The sequence below is a fragment of the Pongo pygmaeus genome, chromosome 11, assembly GCF_028885625.2.
Source record: "Pongo pygmaeus isolate AG05252 chromosome 11, NHGRI_mPonPyg2-v2.0_pri, whole genome shotgun sequence".
Classification (NCBI taxonomy): Eukaryota; Metazoa; Chordata; class Mammalia; order Primates; family Hominidae; genus Pongo; species Pongo pygmaeus.
In genome coordinates, this window is record NC_072384.2 from 90,160,461 (window position 1) to 90,184,116 (window position 23,656).

The window sequence follows — 23,656 nt, forward strand, 5'->3', positions numbered from 1 at the left end:
AAATTATATAAAGCACCAAAGCAAAGAATCATGCTCAACTCCACAAACATTTCATGCCTTCCATATGTCAGGTGCTGGAAATAAGTACATAAGATACATAGATTACATAGAGTACATAGTTCCTATCCTCAAGATGCTCAGAATTTGGTGGTGGGAGTAGTGGTGGTAGAACAAATATAGGTAACAATAAAAGACAACAACAACAACAAAATCAGATGCTTATTTATTTCCAGGCATGTCTCCCTCTTTGGGGATTGTTAAATCTACTTATACCATAGAAATATAGTGTCTATTAATGATGATTTAAAGACTTCAAAATGCATTTAAGTTCAGCGTAAAGATCTTTTGACAGATCTTGTATAGGAACATGAGGCTTGTTTACTGACAGATGCACATCAGTAAACTTAAAGACCAAGCTCAACACAAAAATGAATGCAGAACAACTTTAAAAACCAAACAAGTGAGAAGAAATAGACTGATGGTATAGTTGACAACTTATATAGTTGTAAATATAATGAACAGAACTGGATTATACATTACACGGTCAGGAGATACTGTTCCACAATAGTCTCATGCTCTGCATTAAACTCTTATTTGGAACTATTCCCCAGTTTGGGTTGCCAGACATTTAGTTACACCTGGAGAACCAGAATGGGTCTAGAGAAGCCTAATAAATGTGAGTAAAGGAAATTCTGTGAGAAAAACTAAAGAATTTTTTTCTGCAGGAATGAGAAGCTTGGAGGGGCTATTTGATTTTTGTCTTCCACATAAGGAAGATAATGTCAATCACTTCTCACTTCAGTGACATAATGAATAAGACTACAATGGCCTACAGTACCATTTGGAAAATTTAATTCATAAGAGCTTTTAAACATATCATGATATATATTAAAATATTATAATGGGAAACTGCCATGGTTTGAATGTTCCCTCCAAAATTCAGATGTTGCTGATGTGATAGGATTAAGAGGTAGAGCCTTTAAGAGGTGATTAGGCCTTTGGAGCTGTTCCCTTGTCAATGGGATCAAAACCCCTTTAAACGAGGCTTCTTGTAGCATTTAGCTGGGGTTCCCCACCTCTGGAGGATCCAGCCCTCACCAGAAAACCTACCAAACCTGCTTGTGCCATGATGTTGGACTTCCCATCCTCCAGAACAGTGAGAAAACACATTTCCATTATTTATAAATTATCCAGTCTTAGGTATTCTGTCACAGTAGCACAGAATGGGCTAGAACAGAAACTCTGCTGGTAGCTTTACATTTTCGCTTGTTTGGCTATATAGGTGATCTAATGATTTGCAATTTGATTCTGGGAAAGTGGTAAACAAGAAGAGGTCTTTCCCACAGTGTCGTTAAGGTTCACAACAAGGTTTTAAAGCCTGCTTGGGCATAGAAACAACTAGGAGTAGTAAAAAAAGAGTTCAGGAAAAGTTTCAGGAGCAAAGTATAAGACATTTTCTTTTTTTTTTTTTTTGACACGGAGTCTCGCACTGTCACCTGGGCTGGAGTGCAATGGTGTGATCTCGGCTCACTGCAACCTCCACCTCCCAGTTTCAAGCTATTCTCCTGCCGCAGCCTCCCGAGTAGCTGGGATTACGGGTGCCTGCCACCACACCCAGCTAATTTTTTGTATTTTTAGTAGAAACGGGGTTTCAATATGTTGGCCAGGCTGGTTTCAAACTCCTGACCTCGTGATCTGCCTGCCCTGGCCTCCCAAAGTGCTGGGATTTACAGGCATGAGCCACTGCATCCGGCCAAGACATCATTTTCATACCCACTCCTAGTTCTTCATCAAGAAACATTTTTAGGTGTCTTGAGTTACAGAAAGTGTTAAAGAATCAATACACCATTTCTGCTTCTGAATTTTTAAAGCTTTGTATCCTAAAACCTTAATTAGAGTCTGACATGAAAATGTGTCTGTTGCCTACTCAGAGAAGATATCTGGGCCTCTCAGCCAAATCTGAATAAAATCTTAGCAAATACAAGATAAGTTCACTGTTTTGGAGAGACCATTTTAGATTGAACACACAAAAACTAGCACATAAAACCTGGATCAGTGAGAAATATATGTAAGAAATAGCCATGTTTTCCAATAACCACTAAAAGATTTTTTTCCCTAGACCAGTAGACTGTTATTATATGAGAAACAAAGAGGCAGAATCTAAAAATGAGTTTCCTCAATGGTCATACCTATGTGCTATTCTATCAGGGTTCATATCCCATAATGGTATTTTTTTTTCTGTCTCCTCAGGAAGTTTATCTTGTTTGCATTTAAATTTTCCTCTACCCACTCAGTTGGCTTTGGCTTCTTATTTTGTAACCTGAGATAAGTTCTGGGGGTAGGGGTGGAGGTGGTGGGAGCAGGTGGGGAGTTAGTGTCATTTTCTATTCTTTATAAATCTTTTCTGTGATTTGCGTTACCTCTCTCTAGCGTACAGGAATTCTCTAGCCTCCATGTGAATGAACACTCGCAAACTATGCCATCTCCCTCTCCAGTCCTCACCACTTCATTATCAGAAAACCAACTGAGACATTTGACTCTGTGATAGGCTTGTAAGAGCCCCAGTGGCAGACAAATGAATCCCAGGGCCCGGATCCTTCCTGACAAGGTCACATCATCTCACTGCTTAGAGTACTTTTAGAAAGGAGGTCCCTTCTGCCTCGCCGGCATAACCTCCCTTGCTTCTCCCAGAGGTGCAAGCTCTGACTGGTCTGCCTGAGGCAAAAATGAAAGTTAAAAGTGCTCGTTTAAGTAGAGAAACCAGTGGAGGGAGTCAGCTATGTACCTCTGTGGTCTGTCTGTCTGATGTGGAAGTTTTATGGGGCTGGGGATGGAAATGGGAGTTCTTTACAGAGCAAAGAGTATGTGAGTGCCTTGATTTGATTCTGCTAACTGCAAGTTTACTATTTAACATGCAATCAATCCTCAATCCAGCTCAGTATTTGTTTCCTGTCAACAGCATGGACCCTAGGGTGAGATTGCTTATGTTCAAATTCCAGGATTTTATCATTGCTGTTTTTACGACTTTTACTTCTATGAACTCTGGAGAAAACAAAACCACTAAACACTTGCTACAGCCCCTCACCCTAACCACATTCACCTCAGGCCATCGCTGGGTCCTTCCTCACCCCTCTCACTTCATTCCCCAGGTTTTAAAAAGTTGTGTCAGCACTTTCAAAATACTGCAGTTTCTCTCTGCCACCACCAGTTTGTGGAGTTCTTGGTTCCTGTCGCCTCTATCCTTGTTCAAGCCCAGGTGAGGACAGAGGGGCAGAAATGCTATGCCCTGACTCCCAGTTCTAGGCTGGGCGGCTGGGAGGAGAGCCAGCTTTCCCGAATCCCAGAGGCAGAGGGCGCCAAGTTCCCTCGACGCATCTTCCCTCCAAGTCTTACATGGCATCATCTTGACCAGAAGCATGGCCTGCAGTCCTGAGGAGAGAAGTCAAGGCTATTTTCCAGGCCCAACCTGCAAGGACCTGTTCACACTGGCCTGGACCTGAGGGAGGCCCCGCAGAGAGGAGAGCAGAGAGGCCCACTCACAGAAGGGTGGTGGTGCGGTCTCCCCACCAGCCCCAGGCTTGTCCCTCCTGCTCCACTCTCTCCAGTGCACACCCATGAGGGCAGCCGGGCAGATGGCAGAGGCCACAGGCTAGGTCCTGCCTTAGTCATCCCTGCCAGACCTGACCTGGGTCTCCCCCACCAGCTTGGCCAGCCCTGGGATGGAGAAGGAAGGGTCAGGCTCCAGCCTGGCAGGAGCAGCTCGGCTCGGTGTGTAGGCCTCGCTCCCTCATGGCCTGCTTCATCTGTAGACCAAAGTCTGGTCCAATTTGTTCTCAAACTGAGTGAAAGAAATTTTCAAGTTCATGGGTTTCTCTTCTGATGGAGGCCAGAGACTCTCACCCACTTTTTCTTTCCTTCTGACCTGGTAACTGGGAAGTAAGAAACACAAATTTCTAAGTGTCTCCTCTGCCTAGATCACATCAAGAACTGATGCCATCCCCTCAGTGTGGAACCCAGGGGTCTCCTAAGGATGATTCTAGCACTAGGTTGATAGAAGTTTAAAGCTGGGGAAGGAAGAGCACAAGAAAATTACATAACTTAAGTGAAGAACTAGGCCTAAAAGTGGAACCTTGCATTTGAGCATAATTGTTTAGCATGGTGTGCCTGAAATATGTAGAACTGAATAATTTGTTTTATGTAAGTATAATCAATTTGTATACATTAAAATTGATACTGGCTGGGTGCGGTGGCTCACACCTGTAATCCCAGCACTTTGGGAAGCCAAGGCGGAGGGATCACCTGAGGTCTGGAGTTCGGGATCAGCCTGGCAAACATGGTGAAACCCTGTCTCTACTAAAAATACAAAAATTAGCCTGGCATGGTGGCAGGCGCCTGTAATCTCAGCCACTCAGGAGCTGAGGCAAGAGAATCACTTGAACCTGGGAGGCGGAGGTTGCAGTGAGCCAAGATCGCGCCATTGCACTCCAGCCTGGGTGACAAGAGCAAGACTCCGTCTCAAAAAAAAAGAGAAAAAATTGATACGTATCAGACAAATCAATTAATATAGGTATACTTACATTCTATGATTGTCAGGATGTACCAACTCCAATCCCATTAATCATACTAGCATGAAGAAAAATTACATTTCTGGGCCACTGGGTTTGTATATAACCTTAGCTAATTTAAGCCTGGATAAAAATAAGAATGCTTGGTTCATTTAAAATCTAAGATTCTGAGCTAGATTCTTGTGTAACTTAAACTTCTCAACTCTTCTGCAATCTAGGTTTATTTTTTACTATAATGTACCCTCAAAGAGCTAACTCTCAGTTTATAGATTGTTTGTTTTTTAAGTTCCATTCTCTTTCGTTGTACTGCTGAACTCTGGGCCTCTGTGTCCTCATCTGTAATGTGGAGTCAAAATTATCACTAAGGTCCCTTCAAGCATGAATTTCGCATTGACTAATCCGTTGTAGAACACAAGGAAAATAATGGTTCTTTTGTAGTTCTCTTGGGACTTTTACTATTGCTAGAAATCATGCTGGGCAGATGCAGGCATCACATGGACTGTGCGGGGAAGTGTAACTGAATAATGGCCATGTTTTGAGGCAGTGGTATTCAATGCTTTAAAGAGTGAGAAAATGGCCTTTAGAGATACTTTGTTTGAAAGAGAAACACGCTTGGAAAATGTTCTTGAGTATTTCTGTATGGAAAAGTATAAAATGGATATGTCCTTTAAATGTTTAAGTACTTCCAACACTTTTGCTTTGCACACTCATGGTGCAAACGAGGTGGGAAGGGCGGAATCCCTGGCCTAGCTCTACAAGAGTGGGGTTTCAGGTCAAAGCAGGTCTGGCAGCTCTGCCTGGCCCGAGCGCAGAACCCTTAGCTGGGAAGGCCGCGGCCAGGCTGCGGGGCCCCCTGCAGGCGGGCTCAGTGCCGCGGCCCAGCACCTGTTGTCCCAAGGCAGGCCCCGCGGGGGAGAGGCCTTGGAGGGCAGCGCCCCCTCTCACCCGGGCGGAGCTCAGGAGAGTTCGCAGCCCAGGAGGCCGAGACCAGGGGCAGGGCCAGCGAAATGCCTCGCTGGCTCTTACTTTCATTGACCTCTGCGATGCCTCGCTGGCTTCTGCTTTCATTGACCTTTGCGGGTCTGTTCCCGCTGCGGCGCCGGCAGCTGCTTGGTAGTTGCGGGGGGCGTGAGGGCGGTGGCCCAGACCAACCGGCTGGCAGCCCAGCTCCGCTCCGCCCGCCCCTGCCTCGGACCCTGCGCCTGAGGAAGTATCGAGGCAACCCTCTGCCGCCCGAAGTTCATGGGCCGCTCCCAGAGGGCGCGCCCTGGAGCCGAGCGCCCTTGGGCGGCCATCTGGGGGCCGGGTGCGGGGCGCGAACCCGCGAGGAGCGCGCGGCGGGAGCGGCGGCGACGGCAGGAGGAGGGGCCGGGAGCCCGAGCGCAGCCGAAGGACGCCCCGTCCTCCACATGCTGCCACTTGGCTGAGCCGGGCGCCAGCGAGAAGGCGGCGCCGCTGCCCTGGCAGCTGGACTACACTTTGCCCCCGCCGGGCCTCAGCTGCCGCCCGCCCAGACGCCAGCAAGCCCCCCTCCCACGGCAGCGCTGCTCCGGGAGCTTCGGAGACCCGCCCCGGGCCTGAGAGCAGGCTGCCTCCGGGACCCCACGGCTGTCCGGACGTGCCATGGGCGCGCAGCTGCCGGGCAATGTGTTGTGTAAGTGAACATCTGGGAGGTGGGTGACTGGTGAAGGGCGGGTGTCTGTCGGTCTTTGCTTGTCAGCTGTGCCTTTTAGATTTTTCAATGGCAGAAACCCATGAGTTACAGGAGGCTGTAATTAAACGAGACCTTTCTCAGCCAGCTGCCGTGGATAGAGCCTCACCTCTCCGTCCCCTAATCGAGAAGAGTTAGCCCCTACCCCTTCAATTTTGTTCTGGGCTTCCCAGTGAAAGGTATCTCATTATGAGTTGCAATTCCACCCTGCTTCCTACCTGAAGAGTGAGTGAAGATTTTTTCAGGTAAGAGATTTGCCCCTGAACATTGCATTGATATGCCAAGCTGTCAGGCTTGTCCTCTGAATGGCATATCATGAGCAAAGTATTAGTTCTCGTGTTCTTTGGAGCTGTGGGAGGCTGAATATTGAGGCGAAATGATGCAAATAAGAAATTAAGAGGAGTAGACGGGTAAGATCCTTTAGCTATGAGTTAAGGGGTCAAAGAAACAAAGCGGAACAATTGGAGTTGTCTCGCTTATGTCTCTGGTCTGACACCAGCCCTTCCCCTATCCTTTAGGGAATTAGGTTAACATAAAATTGTAAACTAGTAAATGTTCTTATCAAAGACCATCTTTTTAGGATCTAGTGTATGTGGCAGCTCTCTCAGGGAAATTTTTAGATAAGAATTCGGAGGAATATGGAATCTACTTTTATTATGACAAAGTATAAATCAAACCAAGATCAACAGTTGGCTATTCCTTTTTCCCTTTGGATGAGGCTGTTTTCAAACACCTAACATGGCTATCATAAATAGATGGCAAATAACATTATTTACGCATTCTGCTTTCAAGCAGAATGGTCTGGAAGAATAATTTCAGTTTTTAATTTTGTTTTGCCATTAAAAAAAATTATAAGCATTACTTATTTAGGTCCACACAATGTTGTAACAAAAGGATGCTTTAAAATTGTAGACCAACCTCCAATCCATTTTATTATCTCCTCTATAGCACTCCTGACAGGCCAGCCACATTCTGATTGAACACTTCAGTGACAGGGAGCTCATTACATTTTGAGGGGTTCCTCCTTTTCTGTTGTTAGCAAGGCCTTGTTTACGCTGAACTGACAATCGCTTAGGAAGCAGTACCTGTTTCTCATTAGTCCTACCTGGCCAATAGCGCTCCAACTGTGAACTTAGAAACAAGATTTTTCTGCAAAAAGGATCTAAAACTTTAGTCAGAGTCTGAAAAGGGTCCATGACCCAAAAATAGTTAAGAAATGAAAGGTCTAAAGTGATACAAAATAATATTTTTGTCTCCTTTGCTTGACAGCCTTTCAGATCCCTGAGCCTCAGTTTCTCATCTGTAAAATGGGAATAATATACTTTGTCTACCCCTAGGGTTATTGTGAGGATTAAATTAATAATAAAGTACTTAGTAGAGGTGCCTAAGAGTCAGTAAATGTTAGTTATCTTCAATAAATAATCGTTTTTATGTTTCCTTCCTTACCTAAGACCCTTCTCTGTGCTAAAGATCCTTAGCCCAAAATTGAATTCAATAAGTCAGTTTAACCCAAACAGTGCAGGGTGCAATGAGTTGCCATCTTCAAATGAAATCATCTATTGCTTAATTGGCATTTGTAGTAAATACACGGAAGTTGACTAAAAACCTCACCTCCATACCCTGTGTGCTTTGCTGTCAAGCAAAGGAGACAAAAATAAAGTTAGGCTTTATTAATTTTTAAATTATGCAGTTAAACATTTCTTGAATCCGAATTTCTTTTTTCTGTTGGCTTGTATTACTTAAAGCCTCTGTATGGTTTGCAGTTTGTTAGATGTTTTAATCTTATGTCATTCATCATGTTAATTCTACTTTTCAGTTTTGTGTCACCTACACATTTGCTGAGTTTATTCACCAGACATTCAAGTCACTGATAATAGACAGGACAAGTCCTTTTGCTATGACCATGGTACCTCTAGAAACCTGTGGCACAGTAGGAATGGTCCTGGATTTTTGGAGGCTGGTTTTGGAGTCTGGCCCTGATACCTATTAGCTTTGTGACCTTGAGAAACTTCAGTATCAATAAAATGAGGTAACGTCTGCCTTTCAGGGTGGTTGTTAAAATTCAAAGTATTGAAAGCGCCAAGTACAATAATGGCTGGAAACCTAGTTGGCCTTCAGTAGATTTTGCTTGAACTAATGAATTAGCTGGACTCTGCCCTTTCTTATCAAACTTTTCTAGTCCATAGAACAGTCTTCTCCATAAGGACATTATGAGAAAAATGTCTTGCTGAAAAGTAAAGATCTTGCATATTCCCTGATCTACCACAAAAGTAAATAACATTAGTTTAAAAATGAATGATTCTTAGCAAATTGCTAGTTCCTAGAAATCCCCAGTCTTTTCCTCCACCTCTCATTGTTCCTTGTTTAATGTTTAAGTTTTGAATTTTGCCAGAGATAGATGTCAAACTATTAGTCTGTAAAGTCTAGGAATTCTAATTCTTTCCTTTAATTTTGAATATTAAAAATAAAAACACAGGGGGAAAAAAGTTCTGTTTGAATCTCTAGCCTCTTGAGACTGCCCTTCTTCTCCATGTTTTTATAGAGGTTGTCAGAATAGTTCTGTGCTGACATCTGCAGGTTTTCTTGGTACCCTGGAATATAATTCACCAGAATGTGAAGGCATGGACTATTTTAAAATGACCTCTTCTGCTTGCACCTTAGTTCTCTCTTAGTGAGGTTTCCACGCTTTCCAGCTTGAAAATCATTTGCTTTTAAGGGAGCAAAACGTTGCTGAGCAGTTTTGTTTTCTTTCTCATTAGAATAAGCCATCTATCCTTGGATTTGAGAATTTTAAAATGAGCCTTTCTTACTATACTTTCCACATAGTAAGTATACTATGCACAACAGGCACTAAGTTGGTGGTTGAGAAATAGAACCACTCATGGTGTTATAATGTTAAAAGTTTTGGCAGTAGTAAATAACTCTAATCAGTATCTCACATGGGAAGAGCCTTGTATTTTAAGAATGAATTTATTCCTTGTAAGTTAAAAGTTGTGAAATTAAGAGTGTTTCACAAGGGGCTGAAGGTAACATAAATTAGTGAAGCTGAATGGGAGGGAGTAACAGATATGTGACCCAAAGAGTGAATGCCTAGCTTAGAAATATTCTAATTCAGAACAGTTTCAACACTGCACTGGCCCAACAAAACACTGGCCCAAACACTACTGCAAGTTTGTAGCCTTTGCATGTAGACAGCCTGCAAGAGGCAGAACTATGTAAATTTCACTGTTTTCTTCCCAACATCTAACATACTGTAGGCACATGGATAGTTGATAAATAGGAAAACTTTAGTAAGCATTCATTAATCGCCTTGATGTAGAGAACTGTTCTGTACAAAATAAAGAAAAAAATAACTCCTGCCTTTGAGGAATATCTAATCTCATTTGGGGAGATAGCATTTATAAATTAAAGACTAGACTTCAGTTCGAGAACAGAATTCTGAGGAAGGGTGGGAGGAGGACTGGGAAGTCTGCAAGAAGGAGATGGGGCTTCCCCTATCCTCAAAGATAGTACTTGGGTTTAAGTAAGGAACAGGGGAAAGGGTGCTGGGTGGAGATAAAGGTGAGGTGGGGTGTTTCAACTTAAAGGAGGACTAGGAGTAGGAAATGAGAATGGGTGAGCCAAGGAGACTCACTTGATGGGAGAGGAAATTTCCTTGTATTAGTGAGAAATTAAGTCCATTGGGTAAAAACAGGGCTTTAAAAAATGTTTACATTAAATGTACCTCTCTTCCCCCGAGACACTGTATTGTTGGCCACAGAAAACAGGAACCACACAGTAACTCTTCAGGTAAAGATGTGGAGTATATGGATCATGAAAGAACTATGAAACTTTACATGGCAAAATTTTCTGAATTTCTTGGTCCTCTGACCTAGAGTCCTAGTGAATTTGAACACTATGTTCTTCCCTGTCTCTATACCAGAGTAATGATTCTTTTCAATGCTCAAAATTACATATACTGCTGCCTAGAATTTAATTAAGTGCATAGCACTTAACACTCTTTTATTAATGTATGCCTCCTACTTGTTCTAAAATGAAGTGGTTTTACTACATAAAGACTAATAGAAATTGAATTTGTAGGGGAGGAAAAAAGCTCTCCTCTACCCTCTTAGGTTTATGACCAAGGCCTGTGAATCAAACTGATAAAAGAGTAATGGCATAAATAGAACAGATTTAAACACACGTATGCACAGGAGTTTGCAAAAGAAATGTGACTCGAGGAGGTGATTAGAATTTGGGGCTTATCTACCAACTTAACAAAATGATAAAGTGGGAAGAGGTTCCAGATCAGTCTTCTTTACTAGTTGGTCAGAGCTCCTTTTCATTTTTCTGTGAGGATTTATATTATGGTGCTGGAGGAATTGCTGCAGATTGAAGGTCAACATTCATGGCCATAAATAGGAGTGGCCAGATGAAGCCACCTGGTAGCCACAGTGAAGCCCAGAAGGGCTTAGGGAAATACCTGCTTGTGTATGTGTGTGGTTTTTTTCCTCTACCTGGAGGACCTGGTAAATGAGATGAAGTATTGATACCTGGACTTAAGACATCTATCGCCTGTTCAACAGTTAGTCTATCATCTAATTGTTCAAAATCCTAAATTACTGTTGTCATTCTTAGATTATAATTCTCATTCCTCAATTATAATCTGGAGATATAATAGAACACTTAATAATTAGATGTTAGTATCTTTAGGAGACAATCTGGAGAGATAAGGAATGGAAATAACACAGAACATGTTCCATGTTCCAAGGGAAGTTCTAGATGCTTTACATATAGATTCACAATTTTTATGTTTTTGAGACGGAGTCTTCACTCTTGTCCCCCAGGCTGGAGTGCAGTGGTGCAATCTCGGCTCACTGCAACTTCTGCCTCCCAGGTTCAAACGATTCTGCTGCCTCAGCCTCCCTAGTAGCTGGGATTACAGGCGTATGCCACCACACCTGGCTGATTTTTTTTATTTTTAATAGAGATGGGGTTTCACCATGTTGGCCAGGCTGGTCATGAACTCCTGACCTCAGGTGATCCACCCACTTTGGCCTCCTAAAGCACTGGGATTACAGGCGTGAGCCTCCATGCCCGACCAAAATCACAATTTTTAGATGACTGAGGTAGAGCCTAGTTCACAGATAAAATCATACCATACCGCTTTATTCAGGTTTATTAGAATCTCAAACATTGTCTCATTTCTTAACAATGTTATTTTCTCTGCCTCTCTATTGAGAAATTTTGGCCCTAAGTGTGACCACATGGAGTCATCCTGAGCCCATCCTGTCAGTGAGCAGCTGTACAATGTGTGTGCTCTAAGTGCCTAAGGATGAAACCGACTACTCAGTTTCTAAGGACCCTACAGTAGTATTCTTTGGGTGACCTTCATACTTACCAAAGTCATATTTACAGTATTTTGTAGCTTTTCCTTTTTGGTGAAAGACAAAGAACACTACATTTAAATTGTGTCCATTTCTGTTTGCCTGTTTAACCAATGTCATTTGATCCTGTTGTGAATTTATAGTCCAAGTGAATGATTCTCAATACTCCCAGTACAAAGACCTCCATTTACTGTCCAGTTTTCATGGAGCCCTACAAGAAAGTATATTCTTAGTATCCATTATTAGAGAACATATAACGACAAACATGTTACTAGGAACTGAGTTATATATATTTTTTATAAACTTATTTTTTATTTTTTTTGAGACTGAGTCTCGCTTTATCACCCAGGCTGGAGTGCAGTGGCGTGACCATGGCTCACTGCAACCTCCGCCTCCCAGGTTCGAGTGATTCTCGTGCCTCGGCCTCCTGAGTAGCTGGAATTACAGGCATCTGCCACCATGCCCAGCTGATTTTTGTATCTTTAGTAGAGATGGCATTTCACCATGTTGGCCAGGCTGGTCTTGAACTCCTGACCTCAGGTGATCTGCCCACCTCGAGTTATGTTTTAATGAATTGGTATTTTTATTAATCACATCTACACTGAAATTTGAAAGACATTTTATATATATACGCATAAAACTTTTTGAAAGACCATAACATGGTTTTTATTATATATTTACATTAATTCAGGGTGAGACCAATTTTAAGCAATAACTTGAGATATAAGGCATCTTAGAAACCTGTGTAAAGGCTTAAGAATATGACATAAAATGGGACAATGGTAAAATAAACCATCCCTGTTAATCCAGTGTTTAAGATGGACTTCTGGGGAGTTAGCAGCCTATTTGTTTACAGAGCAGATTTTAGAAGTTACTTTTTTTTTTTTTTTGCTGGTTTTGTGTTTGTGTCCAACTCATGTCCAAATTATGGCCTTTTTGTGATACCTTCCACTGGCATATTCCCAAGGAATTTACTCCTTTTGATGACACTGCACCCAGAATGGAGGAACACAGCTACAAAATGAACTATAAAGAATGGGCTAGCCAGGCATGGTAGCTCACACCTATCATCCCAGCACTTTGAGAGGCCAAGGCAGAAGGATCAGTTGAGGCCAGGAGTTCACAACCAGCCTAGGCAACATGGCTGTCTCTACAAACAATATAAAAAATAACCTGGGCATGGTGGCATGTGTGTATAGTCGCAGGTACTCAGGAGGCTGAAGCCAGAGGATAGTTTGAACCCAGGAGTTCGAGGCTGCTGTGAGCCACAACTGGCCACTGTGCTCCAGCCCAGGCGATGGACTGAGACCCTGGCTCTAGGAGGAAAAAAGGTGGGTAGCTGCAGTAAATCACCTTTTTTCTTTGACGGACCCAACAGAAGGCCCAGTTGTTGCTAGATCTCTTTCTGAGGATAGTGTCAGGGCTTATTCTATATTTGTAGTGCTTTGAGGCTTCAAATAACATTGAAACACGTAAAGGGGCTTTCTTTTCCTCATGTATGACTGTAATGTGTATATATGTGTCTGTGCATTGTGATTTGAGGGGTAGGGGACAGAGGGAGAGGGAGTGGTGGGTGGAAGGGCACTGTTAGATTTTAATACTTACAGCCTGAATAAATTATATTCTCTTTCTCCTTTTGATTTTGTTAATTTTGGAAGCACTTACATTCTATGGGCACAGGTTCTAAACACATAGTAGACACTCAGTATAGACTGGTTGGATGGTTAAGGGATGCTCTGATCTTTTGTGTATCTTGAGAACTAAGGTATAAAAGATTGATTTAAATATTTTTGAGAAACTGTTTTTTAGACATTTTATATTTCTGTAATTAGCCAGTTAAAATGACAAGAAGGCCAAAACACTTCCTGGTTGATATGCAGCATTTAATGTATCACACCTTCAACTGATGACCACAGTCACTTCCCAACCTGACAAATGAATAACAGACTAAAAATTAATTCAGGACAGCTGATTACACCTGCTATCTTAAGGCTAATCATAGCTGCCTAACCACTGACTTGCATTAATGGCTAACATTGTTGAAACTTTATTTCCTCCTTATGAATCAACTATCTTATTAGGAGTGATTGAAATTATACAAAGTTTGTTCTTCAATGGTGTGCAGGCTTATACTGTAATTGCCTTTTAAGTATTTAAAGTACTGTATTGTAACTGCCTTTTAAGTATTTAAAAGTATTTAAACAGCTGCTACTATGAACAGTAGATGCTTCACATGAACTTTTTTTTCCCTCTTGGCTCTTACTTTAAGGATCATGCTTTTTTATTCATGATAAATCTTAAGAGGCTTCTGTGGGATGGAAATTATAGCACGAAAATCCGATTAACAAATATGTGGGGGCAGTTTACTAATCCATTCAATTAGGGTAACTGCACCTTCTCAGCATGCCATTAGCAATTCCATTAGATAGCTAGTTACTGGACCAGATGATTACCTAATTACATGAATATATCAGTGTCATTTTTCCTAACACAAGACTTGAAGGCCAGATTTGAGAACTAGTCCTGGGGTAGTAGCACCCAGAGACCTGTTTGGGAGACTGGGAAGGTCTGGGCCATCACGTTCTTGCTGATAGCCCAGAGATCAGGTCAAGGACAGGGGCAATGGGAAGAAAGAAACAGAGACCCTGGGAAGGAGCTATCTTGGTCTTTACCGGCAAGAATTAACTTCAAAGTTGGGACAGAGGTTCTATAAGTTCAAGAAAGGGAGAAAATTAACACTTAAAAACAGGCTGGATTGGATAAAGTACTGTTGGAGCACTTTTATTCCAAGAAGAAGCTGGAATTCGGAGTGACAGCTCCATTCTTATTTGCCATGTGAACTCTGGGTCAGCAAGTGGAAGAGCCAGACCTATCTGCCTGTTTCATCTATTAGATGGGAAGAGATGATAAACATAACATAAATTAGTAAGCAGATGTGATAAGTAACTGAAGAACAGTTGTTTTCTATCCTTAATAGATATGGCTAAACCAGCTGAAGGTTAACAACAGAAATATTTTAATATCTAGGTATTTTTGATGTCCTATACTCTAGAAATATATGCAAATTAAAGTGTGGTGGGGATGAAGTATTACTAATCTGGTTCCTTCGATAAGTTTATATATCCCTCTCCGTACTCTACCCTCCTTAGCTACAAGTTCAGGAACAGCACAATAAAGGACAAAAGACTCTCACATCCAATTTCAAATTGGTTTCTCATTTATTGCCATCATTCTAAATCAAAGCACTCTACCTGTTCCCAAAGGAAGTAACAGATAAATAAAGCCCTTGAACTGGCAACTGGAAGAACTAGAAGTAGGCTTTTGCTCTTCGGCAGGCCCAGAAGACTATGACCACTGAGTTGGGCTGGTTTCAGGCCAATGTAGAAAGGAAGCAGCAGGCCTCACACTGGAGTCCTCCAGCACAGGGAGCTGGTCCGCTCTGGATGCTGCCCATAGGCAGTCTTTTTCAGATAAAATACATCAGTCCCCTGGATTTAGGTGCCCCAGAATGTTCTCAAAAACTGTTCTTATATCTATCTTATTAAAGTAAAAATTACAGTGAAATACAGTAAACAGATGTTAAAGGTACAACCTAACATGTTTTAACATATACCTCATGTAACTAACATACCAATTAAGATATAGAATTTTTTAATAGCCTAGAAAGTTATTTCAGGGCCTCTTCCAAACAGTCCTTACTTCCTCCCACCCAAAGGGAATCACTACTATGATTTCTATTCATAGGGTCACTATTGTCCAATCTTGAAAATCATATAAATATGATCCATCTTTTTTATCTGGCTCAACATGTCTGAGATTCATCCATGTGGTTTGACATACCAATAGTTCATCCTTTTTTAATTGTCAAGTTATATTCCACTTTAAGGATATCCCTAATTTGTTTATCCATTTGATTTGCCTACTGATGGACATTTGGGTTGTTTCCAGCTTTGACTATTGTGAATAAAGAGGCTATGGATATTGGTATACAGATTTTTAAAATACCTATCTTTCCATTTGTCTTAGATAAATATCTAGAGATGAAATGGCTGGTTCACAGGGTAAGTGCGTGGTTAACTTTTTAAGAAACAGTCAAGAATTCTTTAAAATGGCTGTACCATTTTACATTCCTTCCAGCAATATATGCGTTCCATGTCCTCACCAACACTAAGCACTGGGGTTTTTTAAATTTTAGCAATCTTAGTGTGGGTAATTGTATTGTGGTTTTAAAAAATACCTTTTTTAAATTTTTAACTAACACACAGTAAAGCTGACTTCATTTTGGTGAACAAGTCTATGAATTTTAATGCATGTTTAGATTTGTTACAGCCACCACCACAATCGGGATAAAGAATAGTTACATCACTCCAAAAAAGGTCCCTCCTGCTGCCCTTTTGGTCACAAGTCTACCCCCAACCTCCTGTCAACCACTAATCTATCATCTGTCCCTATAGTTTTGCCTTTCTCCAGAATGTCATATAAATAAGTAACCTTTTGAGACTAGCTTGTTCAATCAGCATGCCTTTGAGTCATCCATATTCGTGTATATCAACATCTTTGTTGTCAACTTTTGGCAATTATAAAGCTGTGACAGACATTTGCATACAATTTTTTTTTCTTTATTTTTTGAGATGGAGTTTCACTCACTCTGTCACCCAGGCTGGAGTGCAGTTGCGTGATCTTGGCTCACTGCAACCTCTGCCTCCTGGATTCAGGTGATTCTCATGCCTCAGCCTCCCAAGTAGCTGGGACTACAGGTATGCACCACTATGCCTGCTAACTTTCTTGTATTTTCAGTAGAGACAGAGTTTCGCCATGTTGGCCAGGCTGGTCTCAAACTCCTGACCTCAGGTGATCCACCCACCAAGGCCTCCCAAAATACTGGGATTACAGGCATGTGCCACCGTCCCCAGCCAGCACACAATTGTTTATGTGAACACAAATTTTCATGTATCTAGGGTAAATTTCTAGGAGTGGGATTGCTGGGTCTTCTACGTGGTTATTCCAACTTTGTGAGAAACTGCCAAACTGTTTTCCAGAGGCCATGTCATTTTGCATTCCCACCAGCAATGTATGAGTGCAGTTGCTCTGTATATGCACCAGCACTTGGTATTATTTTTACCCATTCTAACAGCTACATAGTGGTTTCTTATCATGGTTTTAATTTGCATTTCCCTAATGGCTAATGATATTGAGCATCTTTCATGTACTTATATTTGCTATCTACAGGTGGTACCAAGTGAACTGCCTAAATCTTTCAAATCTCGTTTTCTAAACTGGGTTGTTGTCTTGCTATTGAGTTTTGATACTTATATATTCTGGATTCAAGTCATTTATTGGCTACATGACTTGCAAATATTTTTTATATTTGCTGGTTTTTTTTTTCCAATCTTTTAACTGTGTTTTTTCCAGAGCAAATCTTTTTCATTTTGATTCAGTCTAGTTTACCGGTTTTTTTCTTTCATGGTTCATGCTTTTGGTATCACATCTTAGAACTCTTTGCCTAACCCAAGATCGCAAATATTTTGTCTTCTTGTTTTATAGTTTTACATTTTACATTTAAAACTATGATCCCTTTTGAGTTAACTTTTCTATATAGTATAAGGTATAAGTAGATTTTGGTGGGGGGAGAGTATATGAATGTCCAATTGTTCCAATCCCATTTGTTGAAAAGATTATCCTTTTTGCATTAGTTGTTTTTGGGCATGTCAAGTATCAATTTACCATATTTTTATGGGTGTATCTGTGGACTCGTTTCTGTTTCATAGGTTTGTGGCTAGCCTTTTGTCAATATAGCACTAATTACTGTAGCTTTCTAGTCATTCTTAACATTAGATAATAGGAGTACTCCAAATTATTGTTCTTCCTTCTCAAAATTGTTTCGGCCATTCTAGTTTGTGTTTCCACGTATAATTCAGAATCTGTGTGTGTGTGTGTGTGTGTGTGTGTGTGTGTGTGTATATATATAAACAAATCCTGCTGGGATTTTGACTGGACTTTTAGAATCCATTTGTCAATGTCTACAGAAAAGCCTGCTGGAGTTTTGCCAAATATACACATTAATTTGGGGGAGGACTAAGAATATTGTCTTTCAGATCATGAACAGCGTTTATCTGTTTATTTAGGTTCTTTTTCTCAGTAACATTTTGTATTTTTCACGTACAACGTACGCAATACGAAATGCAGTTTTCCTTCATATGCTTTGTTAAATTTATCCCTAAGTGTTCATATTTTTGATGCTATTGCAAATGGCATTAATTTCATCTTCTGCTAAGTTTGTAGAAATTACTTTTTATATGTCACTTTTATATGTTAAGACCTTGCTACAATTATTCCAGTAAATTTTTTTTTGGGGGGGGGCATATAATCTTTAAAATTTTCTATATACAATTATGTCATCTGCAAATAATGGCAGTTTTCTCTTTCTCTCAATCTTTATGCTTTGTATGTCTTCCCTTCCTCATACTTGGTGGGACTTCCAGTAAAATATCAAACAGAAATCATGAGAATGACTATTGCTGCCTTGCTCCTGTCATAGGGAAAAAGTGTTGTCTTTCACCACTAACATTACTTTTGAGGAAGGCCTTCCTATTAATACTTTGCTGGGATTTTTAAAATAATAAATGGTATTTTATCATTTTTTTTTGTTTCTACTGAGGTGATCATCTGATTTTTCTTTTTTATGTTAATATAGTGAATTATATTTATCGTCTTTGGAATATCCTTGAATTTCTGGTATAAATCCACTCAGTCATCATGTTTTATGCATTTTACATGTTAGATTCAATTTGCCAACTTCTGGGTCTATGTTCATGAGGGATATTGGCCTGTGGAGTTTTGTCTTCTTGGTAATACTGGCCTCATATAGAATAATCTGGGAAATCTTTCCTCTTTCTCTCTTTTCTGAAGAGTTTGGATAAGACTGGTATTACTTCCTCGTAATGGACTTGATAAGAGTTCTCTAGTGTAGCCATTAGGGCCTGGAGGTTTCTTTTTGGAAAGATTTACATTACAATTTCTTTAATTGACGTAGGGCTATCAGATTTTTTTCTTGCGCCAATTTTGGTAATTTGATATTGGCATAAAATTGTTTATATTATTCCTGTTTGCCTTTTAAATGTATATAGATGTCATAATGCCCATTACACATCTTAATATGTGACTTTTCTTGATCAGTCTGTATAGAGATGTATCTATTAGATCTTTTTAAAGAACCAGCATTCATTCTGTTGTCTCTATCGTATGCTTCATTGATTTCTGTTCTTACCTATTTCTGTCTACTTATTTTGGGTTTAATTTGCTTTTCTTTTTTTAGCTTAAGGTGAAAGCTTATATCACTGATTTAAACTTTTCTTCTTTTCTATTATAAGCATTTAAGTATATAAATTTCCTTCTAAGCTCTAACTATTGCATTTCAAAATTTTGATGTTTTGGCTTTCGTTTAGTTGAAAATATATTTTAATTTCTCCTGTGATTTTCTTCTTTGTCCCATGGGTTATTTAGAAATATGTTTAGTTTCCAAATATATGAGGCTTTTCTAGATATTTTACTATCTGGGGTGGTTAGAAAATATACCGTGTAATGTTTTAAGCCTTTGAAATCTCCTGAGACTATCAATAGTCTACCTTGGTGAATGTTCCATATGCACTTGATAAGAATATGTAATAGTTGCTGGGTGTAGTGTTCTGTGAATATCAACTCAAGTTGGAGCATAATGTTGTTCAGAACACGTATTTTTTCTTTGAATATCCTAGTAATGTTTTAAGTCTCCAGCTATGCTTGTGGGTTTCTTTGTCAGTTTTAAGTTGTGTATCTTTTATAGATAGCATATAGTGGGTGTATTTTTTTTAAATAATAGACTGTTTTTCAGAGCAGTTTTAAGTTAACAGAAAAATGGAGCAGGAATTAGTGTTCCCACGTATCCTGTGTACACACACACACACACACACACAGCATCTCCCACTAGACACATTGCAATCACCTGAAATCCACGTTATTTTAGGGTTCATTCCTGGTGTTGTACAATCTATGGTTTTTGACAAATGTATGACAGAAATCCATTATTAGTATCATATAGAATAGTTTCATTGCCTTAAAAACTGTCTGTTCCACCTATTCATCTCAGCCTCTTCCATAACCCTTGGCAACCACTGGTCTTTTTACTGTCTCCAGAGTCTTGCCATTTCTAGAATGTCATATAGTTGTAATCATACAGCATGTACCCCTTTCAGATTGGCTTAACTTAGTAATAAGCATTTGAGGTTCCTCCTTTTCTTTCCATGGCTGGATTATCATTTTTTGAGATGGGGTCTTGCTCAGTCACCCAGGCTGGACTGCAGTGGTGCAATCAATCTTAACTTACCCCAACCTTCAATTCCAACTCCTGGGCCCAAGCAACCTCGGCTTCCTAAGTAGTTAAAACTGTAGGTGTGCACCACCATGCCTGGCTAATTTTTTTCATATTTAATTTTTTTGTAGAGACGGGGTCTTGCTATGTTCCCTAGGCTGGTCTTGAACTCCTGGGCTCAAGTGATGCTCGCCTCAGCCTCCCAAAGTGCTGGGATTGTAGGCGTGACTATGCCCAGCCTAACTCATTTATTTTTAATGCTGAATATATTCCATTGTTTAGATGTGCCACAGTTTACTCATTCACCAAGAAGGACATCTTGCTTGCTTCTAAGTTTTCAAAGTTATGAATAAAGCTGCTACAAACATCCATGTGCAGATTTTTGCATGGATTTAAGCGTTCAACTCATTGAGTAAATACCAAGAAGCAGAACTGCTGGATCGTACAGTAAGAATGTTTCATTTTGTAAGAAACTGCCAGACTGTCCTCCCAAGGTAACCGTACCATTTTGCATTCTCACCAACAGTGAATGAGCGTTCTGTTGCTTTTGCCATTATCTCACTGTTTAAATTTACAATTCCTGAATGACATGATGCTGAACATTTTTCCACACGTTTATGTGCCATCTATATGTAAGAAGACTTTGGTGAGGTGTCTGTCCAGATCTTTTGCCCATTTTTCAATTAGCTTGTTCATATTTGTATTGTTGACTTTTAAAAGTTCTTTGTATACTTTAGGTAACAATCTTTTATCAAATATGCTTTTGCAATATTTTCTCCCAGTCTGTGGCTTGTCTTCTCATTTTCTTGACCATGTCTGAAACAGAGCAGTTTTTTAGTGAAGTCCAACTTATCAATTATTTCTTTAACACATCATGCCTTTGGCACTGAATCTAAAAGGTTGTCGCCAAACCCAAGGTTATCTAGATTGTCTCCTATGTTATCTTCCAGGAGTCCTATTTTATATTTAGGTCTATGATCCATTTCAAATCAATTTTGTGAAGGGTTTAAGAACTGTGTCCAGCTTTTTTTTTTGGCATATGGATGATTTGGTTGTTTCAGCACTCATTGTTGAAACTACTATATATGTGTGGTTTGGATTTTTAAACTAGTCTGATCATCTCTGCCTTTCAATTGTTATTTTTGGTCCATTTTCTTCCAGGTAATTTTTCACATGGAAGGCTTTTTCATATGTTGGTTTTCTAATTGTCCCTCCCCAACCCCCAATATTCTTCCTTTCCTGTCTTCTTCTGGGTTAAACGTGTCTAATTCCTTTCCTCGTAAGTCATACTTGCATTACCTCTTTAGTGGCTGCTCTATGTTTTAAATCTTTTCCCTCCATTTTTCAGATTGGACACATCTACAGATTTATGTTCAAGTTCACTAATCCTATCTTTTCTAACATTCAGTAGTCCACACAATGAATTTTTCATTTCACATCTTGTACATTTCAGTTATTGATTTTCCATTTTTATTTTACAATTTCCATTTCTCTGAGATTCTTTTCTTGTTCACTAGTTTTTTCCTTTATTTTCTTGGGTATACTTAAATAGCTACTTTAAAGTTCTATTATTAATTTCTATTAAGAAACGCTGGGTCATTTTTTTTTCTTGATTATGGGTCAGATTTTCCTGCTTCTTTGTATGGCTAGTAATTTTTAATTGAATGGTAGGCACTGTGAATAATACCTTGTAAGGCATCTGGCTTATGTTATCTTCCTTTAAATGGTATTGTTTTATTTCTTGTTAAAGGGGATTATTTCTGTTTGAACTTAAGTCAAATGTGGTCCATAGGCTGGCTGCCTATTTTTGTAAATTAAGCTTTATTGGATATAGCCATGCCCATTTGTTTAATATTAATATATTATCTGGCTTCTTTTGTGCTATAATAGCAGAGCTGAGTAGTTGTAACATAGACCCTATGTGTCTTAGTCCATTCAGGATGGTATAACAAAATACCAGAGACTAGTATGGAGTATTTATAAGACTGGGTGTTATCAATCACACAGATTTATTTCTCATGGTTCTTGAGGCTGGGAAGTCCAAGTTTAAGGCATGAGCATATATGGTGTCTTGTGAAGGCCTGCTTTGTGGTTCACAGCTTTTCACTGTGGCCTCACATGTCGGTAGGGGCAAGGGAACTCTCTGAGGTCTCTTTTATGAGAGCACTAATACTCTAATATCATCACCCAAAGGCCCCACCTCCAAATACCATCACGTTGGGGATTAGGTTTCAATATATGAATTTGGAGAAGCCACAAACATCCTAGCTCACAAGCCTAAGTCATAGCCCTTTAAGAAAACACTTGCCAAACCTTGTTTAGGGTATACTACTGATTCCTAAGGTGTCGCATTTCTTGAGTAGTAACTAAATACGGAAGAGTTCAATGAGATTGCTCCACTCAGGCTGCAATTCCAAGGATTCTAAGTACTGTATAACTTCTGGTGTCACTGTTCAACTCTTAAGTCCTAGACGAAGTAATCGTTTGCTAACACTTTGCAGAGCCTTATCCTGGACATGCACATCCCAGTACCTTTGACAAGTCTCATGCAGATTTCTGCCTCTCTTCCCAATCTTGAACTCTTATCTTATAAATTCCGGCTGTTTTAGTAACCCTAACCTCTGTTCCATCAGAGTTGCCACTCTCTGACTCTCCTGGGGCTTAACTCCCATGGTAATGCTGGGAGATACCCCCAGGTAGAATCCCACAATGACCATCTGTGGGATTTAACATCTTGTGTTTTTCTTCTCTCAGGGATCACAATCCAGTGTTGCTTGTTGCTCTATGCCTGAAAATAATGGCAACATATATTTTGTCCAGTTTTAAAACTGGTTTTGGCAAATGCACAAATCTGGCACTACTTTGTTAGGGTAAGAAAAAGCTGCTTTTGCAAAACAAAAGGTCTTAAAAAACAGAATATTCTGATGGTTCCACTGATGGTTCCATTCCCAGCCTTTTATTTATCGGACACTCATTGAGTTCTCTAAGTAATTTTTTTCAGGTTAACCATGTCCGATTCCCTTAACCATCCTTCACAGTAAAAAATAGACACTATGAAAAATCATAACATGCTGATGATTAACAACCAAGACAGTCCCCATCTTCAGTTCACTTCAGTTCAGGCTAGTAAGCAAGACAGACACCACACATAACTTGTTCCCTTTTAAAATTAACATCTCTGAAGTATGCAGCGTGAAGCAGGGCATACGGAACTAAAGGTAATTAAAAGCAGAAGACTGCCTTTCCTTTCTTACCCTCATATCACTCTTACTAGGAGTAGGAACAGATGTAGTATTATGAGAAACTGGGTAGAATTTATAGAATAATATATGGTGTAGACCCAGCAAACATCACCTGCTCTGGACATCTTTAATTACAAACTATTAAAAAATGAATTAATTAGATGCACACAAGCTTTTGCCTTAAGATCAGTGGTTTCAGGCCACGCACAGTGGCTCATGCCAGTAATCCAGGCACTTTGGAAGGCTAAGGTGGGCAGATCACTTGACCCCAGGAGTTCAAGACCAGCCTGGGCAAAATGGCAAAACCCTGACTCTACAAAAACTCAGCTAGGCGTGGTGGCTTGTGCCTGCAGGCCAGCTACCCAGTAGGCTGAGGTGGAAGGATCACTTGAACCCAGGAGGTCCAGGCTACAGTGAGCCATGAT

General features: G+C 40.2%; 1 protein-coding gene across 7 annotated transcripts in view; it reads left to right on the plus strand.

The window, feature by feature from the left end:
* C11H2orf88 (chromosome 11 C2orf88 homolog) overlaps positions 1-23,656 on the plus strand; it is a 116,194-nt gene that overhangs the window by 87,561 nt on the left and 4,977 nt on the right. The window contains exon 2 of one of the 7 annotated variants that reach the window (XM_063647734.1): positions 15,669-15,703. The exons of 4 other annotated variants lie outside the window; for them this stretch is intronic. The gene's annotated coding sequence lies outside the window, so the exon portion shown is untranslated. Of the gene's footprint in view, positions 1-5,692; positions 6,220-15,668; positions 15,704-16,276; positions 20,484-23,656 lie in introns of those variants that run through there. 2 more of the 7 variants (XR_010122863.1, XM_063647733.1) reach the window with 2 other exon arrangements.